Source organism: Oncorhynchus gorbuscha, linkage group LG09, assembly GCF_021184085.1.
Source record: "Oncorhynchus gorbuscha isolate QuinsamMale2020 ecotype Even-year linkage group LG09, OgorEven_v1.0, whole genome shotgun sequence".
Lineage (NCBI taxonomy): Eukaryota > Metazoa > Chordata > Actinopteri > Salmoniformes > Salmonidae > Oncorhynchus > Oncorhynchus gorbuscha.
This window is the reverse complement of record NC_060181.1, coordinates 100,009,067-100,027,376: the sequence shown is the minus strand read 5'-3', so window position 1 is coordinate 100,027,376 and position 18,310 is coordinate 100,009,067. Positions and strand designations below refer to the sequence as shown.

Sequence of the window (18,310 nt, the reverse complement as noted above, 5' to 3'; positions counted from 1 at the left end):
CTCATCTACCTACGCTATACAGGTAGGTATGCACGTCAGCTTTGACATTGCCTCATCTACCTACGTTATACAGGTAGGTATGCACGTCAGCTTTGACATTGCCTCATCTACCTACGTTATACAGGTAGGTATGCACGTCAGCTTTGACATTGCCTCATCTACCTACATTATACAGGTAGGTATGCACGTCAGCTTTGACATTGCCTCATCTACCTACATTATACAGGTAGGTATGCACGTCAGCTCTGACATTGCCTCATCTACCTACGATATACAGGTAGGTATGCACGTCAGCTTTGACATTGCCTCATCTACCTACGTTACGCAGGTAGGTATGCACGTCAGCTCTGACATTGCCTCATCTACCTACGTTACGCAGGTAGGTATGCACGTCAGCTCTGACATTGCCTCATCTACCTACATTATACAGGTAGGTATGCACGTCAGCTTTGACATCGGTTAAGCACATCTGTGTTAAACTACACATCAGGCCGATGCCTTTGTTGGCATTTTTAGCTAATATCAGCCGATTCCGATATGCTTACCAATATATCGTGCATCCCTAATTTATTGTCTACATTGGTTTTTGCCACGTTCATTCCATTACAGACACCTAATGCATACTTTTACATGATATGTGAGCTAAAACGCAAAAGACTTCAATCCATGTTAAGGACAAAACTACATGGAAATCAAATACTTAAGGATTCTACTCATTCCTATGGAGGACTGCCAATAAGCAACTTCCCAAATGGCACTCTATTCCCTATGGACCCTGGTCAAAATTAGTGCACTATGTAAAGAATAGGGTGTCATTTGGGAAACAGCCATAGGCCTTCCCTGGTGAGTATAAGGATGAAACCCACATCCCAAAACTAAAACCACTTCCCTGGGAATCACATGCGTTGCAGAAGCCAGCCAGCCAGCCTTGCCTGCCTGTCTGTCTGTCTGCCTGCCTGCCTGTCTGTCTGCCTGCCTGTCTGTCTGTCTGTCTGTCTGCCTGTCTGTCTGCCTGCCTGCCTGTCTGCCTGTCTGTCTGTCTGTCTGCCTGCCTGCCTGCCTGCCTGCCTGCCTGCCTGCCTGTCTGCCTGCCTGTCTGCCTGCCTGCCTGTCTGCCTGCCTGTCTGCCTGCCTGTCTGCCTGCCTGTCTGCCTGCCTGTCTGCGTCACATGAATCTAGAAAGACCAGGCGAGTAATATGCTTCTGAAAACGTTGATGCAACAGAATAAATCAGGAGACATGTTGCTCTTCCTCAGTGCTGCTTTGACAGTGTAATCCAGAGAGAACCCTAGTGCATCTCAATAGGGGTACAATCCTCACCATAGGAGGTAGATTATAACACACAGATGTGACAAAGCTGACAGCCAGGCCTCCTGCCCGTCTCTATCAGTGGGACTCAGCAAGGCTCCCTCTGTCTGCATGCTACACACATGTTCAGCTGATCCTGTCCATTCAGTAGCCTTCACATGACTTGTGTGATTAACCTGTTCAGTGCTTCCTCTTACGGAATAAGTCAGTTTGGAATCACCCATTTCTGCAGTTTTAATCCTAAATGAAACAATAGCCTTAGATACAATCTAGGCCTAGAAGAGGAGGACCTGTTAACCTGATCAGGATTCCCTCGGGTGGTGGAGGAGGGCATGATGTATTGTTGGGACTCTGCATAGCTCTGGGGGATATAACTTCAGTAAGGTAAATCCATTTAAATTCAATCCCTTTTTGACAGCATCACTTTAGATTTAAACCTAAAAAACTTCCCATACATGGTGGCTGAAGAAACCCTAACCCCAACCCCAACCCTAACCCCTAACGCCAACCCCTAACCCCAACCCTAACCCCTAACGCCAACCCCAAACGCCAACCCCTAACCCTAACCCCATACATGGTGGCTGAGGAAACCCCAACCCCAACCCTAATGCCAACCCTAACCCTAACCCCTCACCCTAACCCCTAACCCCTAACACTAACCCTAACCCCAACCCTAACGCCAACCCCAACCCCAACCCTTCCCATACATGGTGGCTGAAGAAACCCCAACCCTAACCTCTAACCCTAACACTAACCCTACCCATACATGGTAGCTGAAGAAACCCCAACCCTAACCCCAACCCCTAACCCTAAGCCCTAACACTAACCCTTCCCATACATGGTGGCTGAAGAAACCCTAACCCCAACCCCTAATGCCAACCCCTAACCCAACCCCTAACCCCTAACGCCAACCCCAACCCCTAACGCCAACCCCTAATCCTAACCCCATACATGGTGGCTGAAGAAACCCCAACCCCAACGCCAACCCTAACCCCTAACCCCAACGCCAACCCTAACCCTAACGCCAACCCTAACCCTAACGCCAACCCTAACCCCTAACACTAACCCTAACGCCAACCCTAACCCCTAACCCTAAGCCCTACCCCCAACCCCTAACGCCAACCCTAACCCCAAACCCCAACCCTAACCCTTCCCATACATGGTGGATGAAGAAAACCCCAACCCCAACCCCAACCCCTAACCCTTCCCATACATGGTGGCTGAAGAAACCCCAACCCCAACCCTAACCCCAACCCCTAACCCTAAGCCCTAACACTAACCCTTCCCATACATGGTGGCTGAAGAAACCCTAACCCCAACCCCAACCCTAACCCCTAATGCCAACCCCTAACCCTAACCCCTAACGCCAACCCCTAACCCTAACCCCATACATGGTGGCTGAAGAAACCCCAACCCTAACGCCAACCCTAACCCTAACACCAACCCTAACCCCAACGCCAACCCTAACCCCAACCCCTCACCCTAACGCCAACCCTAACCCCTAACACTAACCCTAACGCCAACCCTAACCCCTAACCCTAAGCCCTAACCCCCAACCCCAAACCCAACCCCCAACCCTAATCCCAGCCCCTAACCCTAACGCCAACCCTAACCCTAACCCCAAACCCCAACCCTAACCCTTCCCATACATGGTGGCTGAAGGAACCCTAACCCCAACCCTAACCCCAACCCTAACCCCTAACACTAACCCTTCCCATACATGGTGGCTGAAGGAACCCTAACCCCAACCCTAACCCCTAACCCCTAACACTAACCCTTCCCATACATGGTGGCTGAAGAAACCCCAACCCCAACCCTAACCCCTAACACTAACCCTTCCCATACATGGTGGCTGAAGAAACCCTAACCCCAACCCTAACATTAACCCCTAACCCCAACCCTAACACTAACCCCTAACCCCAACCCTAACCCCTAACACTAACCCCAACCCCCAACCCTAACCCCAACCCTAACCCCTAACACTAACCCCTAACCCCAACCCCTAACACTAACCCTTAACCCCAACCCCAACCCTAACCCCTAACCATACATGGTGGCCGATGGAAGAAGTGGTCAGAAAGGGACCTTTTTTTTTTACTTGAATGCCAACATATTACAGAGATAAAAAGGTGCTGAGTAGACCCATTTTGAATACCCTTCTTCACTGGAAAATATAACTGGTTGAGGTTTGAATCTTTTTTATTTAAACGCACAAACAGTGCTGTCCAACTAGATTATTTATTGAAAAAGATATTGCAGTTTCATCAGTTGACATGCTCTTGAATACAGGGTAGGGTGGGTGTCATTTCAACTATAGAAATCATAGACTGGACCTTTCCCTTCAGACAACTGCAATTTAGCTGGTAGACCACTACAAATTTACTTGAAATGTTAAAAAAGGTACTACACACAGGTTTTTTTTTTAAATTGTAATTTCACAAAAATGTCCATAATATATCTGCAGTAATAGTGTAATGATAGCATTGCCTGTGATCACCTATTAATTTCTCCCACCGGAGTGGCAACTGTGGTCAAAATGGGAAATCAGTTTTGACTGTGTGGTTGTGTTATCTAGTGGAAAAGAAGTCAAGTGAACAAAAATAATGCAACAATTTCTACAATTTTACTGAGTTCATGTCACCCGCCACCTCTTTTGTGTCTTATGTAGCAACATTAAATGGTGCTTTTTACACTGGATAAAAGTAGCGACTCAGATCTATAAGAAAAAAACTGGTATATCATACTCCAAAGATTAGGAACAATGGGAAAGTAATTCTGATTTGAAAGTTGATAAGCTTGTAACTTTTGAGAAAATGGCCCTTGAATGTTTGGGTACATCTACTGTAGAAGTCTTCATTCTTAACTGCCCTGAATACCTCTGTTTGTCCTACAGCTGTTGTATGCAGAAATCATGTGCCTATGAACCAGAGTTATACTGTTTGCACTGAGGCGGTGTGCCCTAGTAGGAAGAAAACTTTATGCAGCTCACCCTGCACTATCAGCCCCAATGTAAATAACATGAGTAAGTCTACCTTTGATAACCTTCCCAGTAAAGCATTCAAAACAATCAAGCAACCCAATAAAGTGCTAAAAATAGCCCATATTAACATATGTAGCCTAAGAAACAAGCTCCATGAAGTCAATAACTTGCTTGTAACAGAAGACATTCATATTCTGACTATCCCTGAAACTCACTTAGATAATACCTTTGATGATACAATGGTAGCAATACAACGTTATAACATCTACCAAAGGTGGAGGGGTTGCTGTTTATATTCAGAACCACATTCCTGTAAAGCTTAGAGATGACCTCATGTTAAATACTGTTGAAAGAATATGGCTACAGGTTCATCTGCCTCACCTAAAGCCCATTCTGGTGGGAAGCTGCTCTAGACCAGCAAATACTAACAGTCAGTATCTGGATTAGAGGTCGACCGATTATGATTTTTCGACTCCGATACCGATACAGATTATTGGAGGACCAAAAATGCCAATACCGATTAAAATTGGCTGATTTAAATAAAATAAAAATTAAAACAATTGTAATAATGACAATTACAACAATACTGAATTAACACTTATTTTAACTTCATATAATAAATCAATAAAATCAATTTAGCCTCAAGTAAATAATGAAACATGTTAAATTTGGTTTAAATAATGCAAAAACAAAGTGTTGGAGAAGTAAAAGTGCAATATGTGCCATGTAAGAAAGCTAACGTTTCAGTTCCTTGCTCAGAACATGAGAATCAAATCAAATCAAATCATATGAAACATCAATATTCCCAGGTAAGACGTTTTAGGTTGTGGTTATTATAGGACTATTTCCCTCTATACCATTTGTATTTCATTAACCTTTGACTATTGGATGTACTTATAGGCACTTTAGTATTGCCAGTGTAACAGTATAGCTTCCATCCCTCTCCTCGCTCCTCCCTGGGCTCGAACCAGCAACACAACGACAATAGCCACCACATCGAAGCAGCGTTACACATGCAGAGCAAGGGAAACAACCACCCCAAGGCTCAGAGCGAGTGAAGTTTGAAACACTAGTAGCGCGCGCTAACTAGCCAGCCATTTCACGTCGGTCACACCAGCCTCATCTCGGGAGTTGATAGGTTTGAAGTCATAAAGAGCGCAATGCTTGACGCACAACGAAGAGCTGCTGGCAAAACACACGAAAGTGTTGTTTGAATGAATGTTTACGCGCCTGCTTCTGCCTACCACCGCTCAGTCAGATACTTGTATGCGCAGTCAGATTATATGCAACACAGGACATGCTAGATAATATCTAGTAATATCATCAACCATGTGTAGTTAACTAGTGATTATGATTGATTGTTATTTATAAGATAAGTTTAATGCTAGCTAGCAACTTACCTTACTGCATTTGCATAACGGGCAGTCTCCTTGTGGAGTGCAACGAGAGAGAGGTTGGACTAGTTAACTGTAAGGTTGCATGATTGGATCCCCCGAGCTGACAAGGTGAAAATTGTCTTTCTGCCCCTGAACTAGGCAGTTAACCCACCGTTCCTAGGCCGTCATTGAAAATATGAGTGTTCTTAACTGACTTGCCTAGTTAAATACAGATTAAATGAAAGGTGTAAAAATATATATATATCTATAAAATAATAACGATAATTTTTTTTTTATAAAAAAAAAAATAAAAAACGGCGCCCAAAAATACCGATTTCCGATTGTTATGAAAACTTGAAATCGGCCCTAATTAATCGTCCATTCCGATTAATCGGTCGGCCTCTAATCTGGATGACGTGTGAAATGCTTGATAATATATGTGATATCAACAGAGGTATATTTTCTGGGTGATTTAAATATTGACTGGTAATCATCTGTCCACTCAGGAAAAAGCTTCTAACTGTAACCAGTGCCTGCAACCTGGTTAAGGATATCAGTCAACCTACCAGGGTAGTTACAAACAGCACAGGAATTAAATCATCAACATTCATTGATCACACCTTTACTAATGCTGCATAAACCTGCTTTAAAGCAGTATCCAGATCCATCGGATGTAGTGATCACAATATAGTAGCAATATCTAGGAAAACCAAAGTTCCAAAGGCTGGGCCTAAAGTGTATAAGAGGTCATACAAGAAGTTTTGTAGTGATTCATATGTTTGTTGGTCCGTGATGTGTAATAAGAGGAAAACAGACGCACGCTGCACTTGACACATTTGTGAATTTGCTTATCCCAGTCGCTACTAAGCATGCACCCATTAAGAAAATGACTGCCTTCCGAGTGGCACAGTGGTCTAAGGCACTGCATTGCAGCGCTAGATCCTGTTTTTTTGTCGGGGCCCTGTCGCAGCCAGCCGCGACCGGGAGACCCATTGGGCAGCTCTTTAATTGGCCCAGCGTCGAACAGGTTAGGAGAGGGTTTGGCCGGCAGGGATGTCCTTGTCCCATTGCGCTCTTGTAACTTCTGTGGCCGGCCCGGCACAAAGCACGCTGACACAGTCACCAGCTGTAGTGTTTCCTCCGACATTGGTGCGGCTGGCTTCCGCGTTCAGCAGGCATTGTCTCAAGAAGCAGTGCTGCTTGGACGGGTTGTGTTTGAGGACACGCGGCTCTCGACCTTCGCCTCTCCCGAGTCCATACGGGAGTTGCAGCGATGGGATACCACAACATTGGGGAGAAAAAGGTTTTAAAAAATATAGAAAATTACAACGAAGTTACATCCCCATGGATTGATGAGGAATTTAAAAATGGTGGATTGAGAGGGATGAGGCAAAAGGAATGGCGAATAGGTCTGGCTGCACAACCGATTGGCAAAAGTACTGCAAATTGAGAAATCATGTGACTAAACTGAATAAAAATAAGAATCCACACCATGGAAACAAAGATAAATGACAAATAATGGAGTAACTCAAACATTTTTGGGAAAAGGGCAAACTCAGCTCCATCATTCATTGAATCAGAGGACAAATTCGTCACAAAACCGACTGATATTGCCAACTACTTTAATGATTGTAATTTGTAGTTTCTTAAAGTGAGTGTGAAGGTGAAAAATGATTTGTCAATCAACAGCAAGTCACTGGGGTCTGACAACATGGAACATTATTGAGGATAATAGCAGACGATATTGCCACATCTTCAATTTAAGCCTACTAGAAAGTGTGTGCCCCTCAGACCCAGAGGGAAGCAAGTCATTCCACTACCTAAGAATAGTAAAGCCCCCTTTACTGGCTCAAATAGCCAACCAGTCAGACAGTTCCCAAACCTTAAACTTTGAGAAAAAAAAATGTATTTGACCAGATACAATGCTATTTCACAGTAAACAAATTGACAAGACTTTCAGCACGCTTATAGGGAAGGACATTCAACAAGCACAGCTCTGACACAAATGACTGATGATTGGCTGAGAGAAATGTATGATAAAAAGATAGTGGGGGCTGTTGTGTTAGAGTTCCATGCGGCTTTTGACATTATTGATCAGTCTGCTGCTGGAAAAACTTGCATTATGGCTTTACACCCCCTGCTATATTGTGGATAAAGAGTTACCTGTCTAACAGAACACAAAACCTGTTATTTAATGGAAGCCTAGCCAACATAATCCAGGAAGAATCAGGAATTCCCCAGGGCAGCTGTCTAGGCCCCTAGCTTTTTTTCAATCTTTACTAATGACACGCCACTGGCTTTGAGTAAAGAATGTCTTTGTATGCAGATGACGCAACACTGTACACGTCAGCTACTACATTGACTGAAATAAATGCAACACTTAAAACAGTTGCAGTTAGTTTCAGAATGAAGGAATAAGTTGGTCTTGGGACAAATCATTCACTAAACCTCAACTAAATCTTGTAATGAGTAATGTGGAAATTCAGAAAGTTGAGGTGACTGAACTGTTTGGAGTAACCCTGGAATGTAAACTATCATGGTCAAAACATTGATACAACAGTAGCTAAGATGGGGAGAAGTCTGTCTATAATAAAGCGCTGCTCTGCCTTCTTAACAACACTATCAACAAGGCAGGTCATACAGGCCCTAGTTTCTACCTTCTTAACAACACTATCAACAAGGCAGGTCCTACAGGTCCTAGTTTCTACCTTCTTAACAACACTATCAACAAGGCAGGTCCTACAGGCCCTAGTTTCAACCTTCTTAACAACACTATCAACAAGGCAGGTCCTACAGGCCCTAGTTTCAACCTTCTTAACAACACTAGCAACAAGGCAGGTCCTACAGGCCCTAGTTTCTACCTTCTTAACAACACTATCAACAAGGCAGGTCCTACAGGCCCTAGTTTCTACCTTCTTAACAACACTATCAACAAGGCAGGTCCTACAGGCCCTAGTTTCTACCTTCTTAACAACACTATCAACAAGGCAGGTCCTACAGGCCCTAGTTTCTACCTTCTTAACAACACTATCAACAAGGCAGGTCCTACAGGCCCAGTTTCTACCTTCTTAACAACACTATCAACAAGGCAGGTCCTACAGGCCCTAGTTTCTACCTTCTTAACAACACTATCAACAAGGCAGGTCCTACAGGCCCTAGTTTCTACCTTCTTAACAACACTATCAACAAGGCAGGTCCTACAGGCCCTAGTTTCTACCTTCTTAACAACACTATCAACAAGGCAGGTCCTACAGGCCCTAGTTTCTACCTTCTTAACAACACTATCAACAAGGAAGGTCCTACAGGCCCTAGTTTCTACCTTCTTAACAACACTATCAACAGGGCAGGTCCTACAGGCCCTAGTTTCTACCTTCTTAACAGCACTATCAACAAGGCAGGTCCAACAGGCCCTAGTTTTGTCGCACCTGGACTACTGTTCAGTCATGTGGTCAGGTGCTATAAAGAGGCACAGGAAAATTACAATTGGCTCAGAACAGGGCAGCACGGCTGGCCCTTAAAAGTAAACGGGTAGCTAACAATTATATGAAATGTTAATCTCTCATGGCTCAAAGCGGGAGATCAACGGCATCACTACTTGTTTTTGTAAGAAGTTGACATGCTGAATGCACCGAGCTGTCTGTTTAAACTAATAGCACACAGCTCAGACAACCATGCATACCCCACAAGACATGCTACTAGAGGTCTCTTCACAATCCCCAAGTCCAGAACAGACTAGGGAGGTGCACAGTACTACATAGAGACATTTCTACATGGAACTCTATTCCACAGTACTACATAGAGCCACGACTACATGGAACTCTATTCCACAGTACTACATAGAGCCACGACTACATGGAACTCTATTCCACAGTACTACATAGAGCCATGACTACATGGAACTCTATTCCACAGTACTACATAGAGCCATGACGACATGGAACTCTATTCCACAGTACTACATAGAGCCATGACCACATGGAACTCTATTCCACAGTACTACATAGAGACATGACTACATGGAACTCTATTCCACAGTACTACATAGAGCCATGACTACATGGAACTCTATTCCACAGTACTACATAGAGCCACGACCACATGGAACTCTATTCCACAGTACTACATAGAGCCACGACCACATGGAACTCTATTCCACATCAGGTAACTGATGCAACAGTAGAATCACATTTTAAAAAACAGATCATGCGTGTCTGTGAAGAGACACAAAAAGGTACAGACACGTTTACGCGCACAAGCACTAACATTGTATTAGTAACTGTATTATACATATGTAGTGGTGTAATAATGTTATATGATGTACTGTTTTATATGCAAGCGCCTTAATGTGTTTGGACACCAGGAAGCGTAGCTGCTGCCTTGACAACCGCTAAAAGGGATCCTTAATAAACACCAGGAAGCGTAGCTGCTGCCTTGGCAACCGCTAAAAGGGATCCTTAATAAACACCAGGAAGCGTAGCTGCTGCCTTGGCAACCGCTAAAAGGGATCCTTAATAAACACCAGGAAGCGTAGCTGCTGCCTTGGCAACCGCTAAAAGGGATCCTTAATAAACACCAGGAAGCGTAGCTGCTGCCTTGGCAACCACTAAAAGGGATCCTTAATAAACACCAGGAAGCGTAGCTGCTGCCTTGGCAACCGCTAAAAGGGATCCTTAATAAACACCAGGAAGCGTAGCTGCTGCCTTGGCAACCACTAAAAGGGATCCTTAATAAACACAAAAAGATAAAAAGGTGCAAAAGGTACAGTGAAATGTTTACTTGCAAATTTTCATAGTAGCAATATCAAAAAGAGAAAGCATCCAGAAAAAAATATTGTATAAATATTTTATAATTCTTACATTATGCATAACCAGACACTTTTCTAAATTGGTCATACACGTATCCTTAGCTAGCAAGCCTGCCAGCTAACATTACGCTTTAACTTGCAATGAAAATGACTGACAAAATTAGAAATGTTTAATATCTTTAAATGTAACTAGACTCTTACCCGTATAAGTGGATGAACGCTTCATGGAGGACTCAAACTCTTTAAAGTAAAACGTCCTGTGTCATTTCTGTATAGTTTGTACAGCTTGCTTTTCACGTTGTGTCAAGTCAATCCGGTTCAGTCAATCCGATTTGATCATATTACTCCAGTGCTAGCCTCTCTACACTGGCTTCCTGTCAAAGCAAGGGCTGATTTCAAGGTTTTACTGCTAACCTACAAAGCATTACATGGGCTTGCTCCTACCTACCTCTCTGATTTGGTCCTGCCGTACATACCTACACGTACGCTACGGTCACAAGACGCAGGCCTCCTAATTGTCCCTAGAATTTCTAAGCAAACAGCTGGAGGCAGGGCTTTCTCCTATAGAACTCCATTTTTATGGAACGGTCTGCCTACCCATGTCAGAGACGCAAACTCGGTCTCAACCTTTAAGTCTTTACTGAAGACTCATCTCTTCAGTGGGTCATATGATTGAGTGTAGTCTGGCCCAGGAGTGGGAAGGTGAACGGAAAGGCTCTGGAGCAACGAACCACCCTTGCTGTCTCTGCCTGGCCGGTTCCCCTTTTTCCACTGGGATTCTCTGCCTCTAATCCTGTTACGGGGCTGAGTCACTGGCTTGCTGGGGCTCTCTCGTGCCGTCCCTGGGGGGTGCGTCACCTGGGTGGGTTGATTCACTGTTGTGGTCGGCCTGTCTGGGTTTCCTCCCCCCTTGGGTTGTACCGTGTCGGAGATCTTTGTGGGCTATACTCGGCCTTGTCTCAGGATGGTAAGTTGGTGGTTGAAGATTTCCCTCTAGTGGTGTGGGGGCTGTGCTTTGGCAAAGTGGGTGGGGTTATATCCTTCCTGTTTGGCCCTGTCCGGGGGTGTCCTCGGATGGGGCCACAGTGTCTCCTGACCCCTCCTGTCTCAGCCTCCAGTATTTATGCTGCAGTAGTTTATGTGTCGGGGGCTGGGGTCAGTTTGTTTATCTGGAGTACTTCTCCTGTCCTATTCGGTGTCCTGTGTAAATCTAAGTGTGCGTTCTCTAATTCTCTCCTTCTCTCTTTCTCTCTCTCTGAGGACCTGAGCCCTAGGACCATGCCCCAGGACTACCTGGTCCTTCTGTAGCTCAGTTGGTAGAGCATGGCGCTTGTAACGCCAGGGTAGTGGGTTCGATTCCCGGGACCTCCCATACGTAGAATGTATGCACACATGACTGTAAGTCGCTTTGGATAAAAGCGTCTGCTAAATGGCATATTATTATATTATTACCTGACATGATGACTCCTTGCTGTCCCCAGTCCACCTGGCCATGCTGCTGCTCCAGTTTCAACTGGCCTGGGCCCTAGGACCATGTCCCAGGACTACCTGACATGAGGACTCCTTGCTGTCCCCAGTCCACCTGGCCATGCTCCTGCTCCAGTTTCAACTGTTCTGCCTTACTATTATTCAACCATGCTGGTCATTTATGAACATTTGAACATCTTGGCCACGTTCTGTTATAATCTCCACCCGGCACAGCCAGAAGAGGACTGGCCACCCCACATATGCTCTCTCTAATTCTCTTTTTCTTTCTCTCTCTCGGAGGACCTGAGCCCTAGGACCGTGCCCCAGGACTACCTGACATGATGGCTCCTTGCTGTTCCCAGTCCACCTGACTGTGCTGCTGCTCCAGTTTCAACTGTTCTGCCTTATTATTATTTGACCATGCTGGTCATTTATGAACATTTGAACATCTTGGTCATGTTCTGTTATAATCTCTACCCGGCACAGCCAGAAGAGGACTGGCCACCCCACATAGCCCGGTTCCTCTCTAGGTTTCTTCCTAGGTTTTGGCCTTTCTAGGGAGTTTTTCCTAGCCACCGTGCTTTTACACCTGCATTGTTTGCTGTTTGGGGTTTTAGGCTGGGTTTCTGTACAGCACTTTGAGATATCAGCTGATGTACGAAGGGCTATATAAATTGATTTGATTTGATTTGATTTTTCAGGCATCCTAAGTGGCAGGGCTAAAGGTGTCACTACAGACTCGCAGCCGGCCGTGATACCCATGAGACAGCGTTCAATTGGCCCAGCGGCGTCCAGGTTAGGGGAGGGTTTGGCCGGCCGGGATGTCCTTGTCATAGATAAGTGATGCACCGATATGACATTTCTGGCCGATACCACGATCCAATATTTTCCTTGCCAAAAACCTGATACCGAAAACCGATATTTAACATTTAGCGGCCTTTTAAGCATTCTAGCACAGTTAATAGTTAACACACACCAATCTAAGGCACTGCATCTCAGTGCAAAAGGCTTAACAGTCCCTGGTTCGAATCCAGGCTGTATCACATCCGGCCGTGATTGGGAGTCCCATAGGGCGGTGCACAATTGGCCCAGCATCGCCCAGGCCGTCATTGTAAATAAGAATTTGTTCTTTACTGACTTGACTAGCTAAATAAAGGTTATACACACACACACACACACACACACACACACACACACACACACACACACACACACACACACACACACACACACACACACACACACACACACACACACACACACACACACACACACACACACACACTGACCAAAACGTTATTTTGTTGGCATTTACGCACACCTACAGTGGTCATAAAAAAAGCTAGCTAGCTCATAGATGCAAACAATGTTCTTCACACACATTTTTTTTACATTTTTAAATAGGTTTCCTATGGAGGATTAACAGTAAAATGTAAAACATATTTCCATTGAAGTCATCATCCTGATGTGTGGACCTCCAACCATATCTGTGGTAGCATTTGAACATTTAAATGTACTAAAATGGGAATGACATTTATCACCAAAACATGACACCCACCCTGTATTCAAGAGCATGTTGTGACTCAACTGATGGCGGGCACAGCACAAAAACCTTAGATGATATAAATTAGTGTCTAAGCTACAAAATAATAAACTTGGGTTTACCGGTTTTTAGATCGACGTTAACTTCACTAGTGTAGGGGTCAGCAAACTGAATTTTGGATGAAAAGTATACCCAAATTAAACTACCTGCTACTCAGGCCCAGAAGATATATATATATAGTAGATTTGGATAGAAAACACTAAAGTTTCCAAAACTGTTAAAATAATGTCTGTGAGTATAACAGAACTGATATGGCAGGCGAAAACCCGAGAAAAATCCAACCAGGAAGTACTATTATTTTGAAAGGCTGTTTTTCCATTGAAAGCCTATCCACCATACAAAGACTTAGGATCCAGTTCACGATCTCTGTGGCTTCCTCAACAAAAGTCTTTAGTCATTGTTTCAGGCCTTTACTTTATAAGGGAGATACAGCACTTTCAATCAGTGGCCAGTGGAAATCTCCATTCATCAGCCATGCGCCCTGATTGTGAATGCACCTTTCTTGTTTCTCCTTTCCCTATTGATGAAGCTATTTCCAGTTGAAATATTATTGATTATTTATGACAAAAACAACCGGAGGATTGATTTTAAACATCGTTTGGCATGTTTCTACTAACTTTTATTGGACTTAAAAATAAAAAACTCTGGAATTAGTGCACCAGTGCGCCATCTGCATTCAGATTACTGTACAAAACGTGCTAACAAAAAGGAGGTTTTTGGTCATAAAGAGGGACATTATCGAACAAAACAAACATTTATTGTCTAACATGGAGACCTGGGAGTGCCACCAGATGAAGATCAAAGGTAAGTGATTCATTTTAATGCTATTTCTGACTTAGGTGACACCTCTCCTTGTTTGGAAAATGGCTGTATGGGTTTCTGTGGCTTGGAGCTGACCGAACATAATCGCAGTGTGCTTTCGCCATAAAGCATGTTTGAAATCTGACTCAGCGGTTGCATTAAGGAGTTTATCTATAATTCCATGCTTAACACTTGTATCGTTCATCAATGTTGATGATGAGTATTTCTGTCATTTGATGTGGCTCTCTGCAATTTCACTGGCTGTTGTCGAGGTGGGACGCTGTTAAAAGGTTAAAAAAAATAATAATCCCCCAGAAATTCATAAAACTATTTTAACAACCCTGTTTGTAAGCTTTTAAATGAAATGAACCTCAACCGTTTACCCTTTCCAGTGCTGAAGACATTGATGTCTCATGGTATGGTAGGGTATGCAAAATGGGTCAACTTTGAACACATAACTGTTGAATATTTTGGCGTTCAGATTTTATTTATTTTTTATTTAAAAAATATATATACTTTCTGACCACTTCTAGAATGAGTAAATATGTATGTGAAGGATTTGTTCAAATCAAAAGTGGTGCTGTGAAAAAGTGATTGGATTTACCCAGTAAGCACAACCCAGTAAGCTCTGTGTAGCGATAACAATATATATATATATAAATAAAAACCAAACTACACGTCCTTATTGTCATTATTATTATTATTATTGCAATAGAGGCGAAAGGCACAAAACATTCACATTATACAATACATTGACATTTTAAAAACGAGTTAAATAGCGTCGTCCAGGTTTGGCCGGTGTAGGCCGTCATTGTAAATAAGAATTTGTTCTTAACAGACTTGCCTAGTTAAATAAAGGTAACATCAAGTAAATTAACTAAATGAACACACCGCTTGCGGTAAGGTTTTGGAAGCACAAGACCTTATCTTTCATATCAGCGAGAACAGGAACAAAAAAAAACAAAAAAAATTGATGCTCACCTTTATAGGGTTAGGGCTCCCAAACGGCCACATGTCCATGTTACAGCGCTTGTTTACAGAAAAGACAGAAGACGGCGTGGACTACCTGTGCTAATTACCTATCTACGTTTCCCAACACCGGTGTGTTAACAAAACAGACACCACAAACATGTTATCACTGAAAAAAACTGTCTGCTGCAACTGTTAAAACCAATGACGTATATAAACCCTGGATTGCCGAAGCTATGTATTGGAATTTAAGGGGCTTTGAAGCCACCAGTCAGCCATATTGGCTCTCCCTCATTGGAACAGTTCTCTATAGGAATGAATGGAATTCTACAGTATTGAAATTAAAATGTTTCAAGGACAAAATTACATGTATTTAAGTATTTTTGGGGTTGTAGTGGGGCCAGCAAAATCATTTAAAAAAACATTTGTACATTTGTATACTCAAATCAAATCAAATGTATTTATATAGCCCTTCGTACATCAGCTGATATCTCAAAGTGCTGTACAGAAATATACTGCTAGGATATACTTTCTCTTTTTAATTGTCATGTTTGGCTCACATAATATAATTTAAAAGTATGCTTTAAGGTATCTGTAATAGAATAAACGTTTAAAAACTAATGCAGACATTAATGCATTTCTATAGATTCCAAAATCATTTATTTTACAATTGAGTACCACCAAAATGGCTGCGTAGTGGCTTCAATAAAGTGTCAGTCCAGGGGTTATAAACATCATTGGTTAAAACAGTAAGCGTGTATTTCGCATTTGTTAAATGATTTTGATGTGATATGAATGTAACCTTAGAGGGATTTATGTTTCTAAAGATGGGAGTATTAGGCTGTTTTGGCTTCCAGAGCCAATTCACCTTTAAACAGGACATGTAACGTTAAGGTTTACGGAGTTAGACTCCTTCAGTCCATTACTAACAACCAGCGCACCTCAACCCAGAGCCAATTCACCTTTAAACAGGACATGTAACGTTAAGGTTTACGGAGTTAGACTCCTTCAGTCCATTACTAACAACCAGCGCACCTCAACCCAGAGCCAATTCACCTTTAAACAGGACATGTAACGTTAAGGTTTACGGAGTTAGACTCCTTCAGTCCATTACTAACAACCAGCGCACCTCAACCCAGAGCCAATTCACCTTTAAACAGGACATGTAACGTTAAGGTTTACAGAGTTAGACTCCAGCGCACCTCAACCCAGTCAGCTGATTTCACCGACTCCGTTAGGTAACAATGTTAGCAAAGGGTGTGCTGCTTTTCGGCGCTATATCTTGATATAGGTTGGCTCCAACTTCCACGTTTTATAGGTTTCAGTATTGCCCTCAGGCAGACAACGTCACGGTTCAACAACATATTCTGTGGTTTTAATTGTGTAATATAGCAGCTAATAATAATGTCTAGCTTTGCACAACGAACAAATCTGTTCGGTGTCATGCCCGGATACCGTCACGACATGTTGACACGTAGCTGGCTGGGTAACGTAGCCAATGCTAACTGGGATATACTGCTAGGATATACTATATTAACTAGGATATACTGCTAGGATGTACTATATTAACTAGGATATACTGCTAGGATGTACTATCTTAACTAGGATATACTATACTAACTAGGATATACTGCTAGGATGTACTATATTAACTAGGATATACTATATTAACTAGGATATACTATACTAACTAGGATATACTGCTAGGATGTACTATATTAACTAGGATATACCATACTAACTAGGATATACTGCTAGGATGTACTATATTAACTAGGATGTACTATAATAACTAGGATATACTAACTAGGATATACTAACTAGGATATACTGCTAGTATATACTATATTAACTAGGATATACTGCTAGGATGTACTATGTTAACTAGGATATACTAACTAGGATATACTGCTAGGATGTACTATATTAACTAGGATATACTAACTAGGATATACTGCTAGGATGTACTATATTAACTAGGATATACTAACTAGGATATACTGCTAGGATGTACTATACTAGCCAGGATATACTGCTAGGATATACTGCTAGGATATACTGCTAGGATATACTGCTAGGATATACTGCTAGGATATACTATACTAGCCAGGATATACTGCTAGGATATACTATACTAACTAGGATATACTGCTAGGATGTACTATATTAACTAGGATATACTGCTAGGATATACTATATTAACTAGGATATACTGCTAGGATATACTATATTAACTAGGATATACTGCTAGGATGTACTATACTAGCCAGGATATACTGCTAGGATATATAATACTATAATAATAATATAATAATAATAATAAATATATATATATAATAATAAATATAATAATATATACTATACTAGCCAGGATATACTAACTAGGATATACTGCTAGGATATACTATACTAGCCAGGATATACTAACTAGGATATACTATACTAGCCAGGATATACTAACTAGGATATACTATACTAGCCAGGATATACTAGCCAGGATATACTGTACTAGCCTAGCCAGGATATACTAACTAGGATATACTATACTAGCCAGGATATACTAACTAGGATATACTATACTAGCCAGGATATACTAACTAGGATATACTATACTAGCCAGGATATACTAACTAGGATATACTATACTAGCCAGGATATACTAGCCAGGATATACTGTATAGCCAGGATAGCCAGGATATATACTACTAGCCAGGATATACTAACTAGGATAGCCAGGATATACTAACTATGATATACTGTACTAGCCAGGATATACTAACTAGCCTAGCCAGGATATACTGTACTAGCCTAGCCAGGATATATAGCCTAGCCAGGATATACTAACTATGATATACTGTACTAGCCTAGCCAGGATATACTGTACTACTAGCCAGGATATACTAACTATGATATACTGTACTAGCCTAGCCAGGATATACTAACTAGGATATACTATACTAGCCAGGATATACTAACTAGGATATACTATACTAGCCAGGATA

At 42.4% G+C, this 18,310-nt stretch overlaps 1 protein-coding gene across 1 annotated transcript in view; it reads right to left on the bottom strand.

Moving 5' to 3' along the window:
- Positions 1–18,310, bottom strand: part of LOC124044320 (protein FAM126B-like) — a 151,852-nt gene that overhangs the window by 132,466 nt on the left and 1,076 nt on the right. The window lies entirely within an intron of this gene.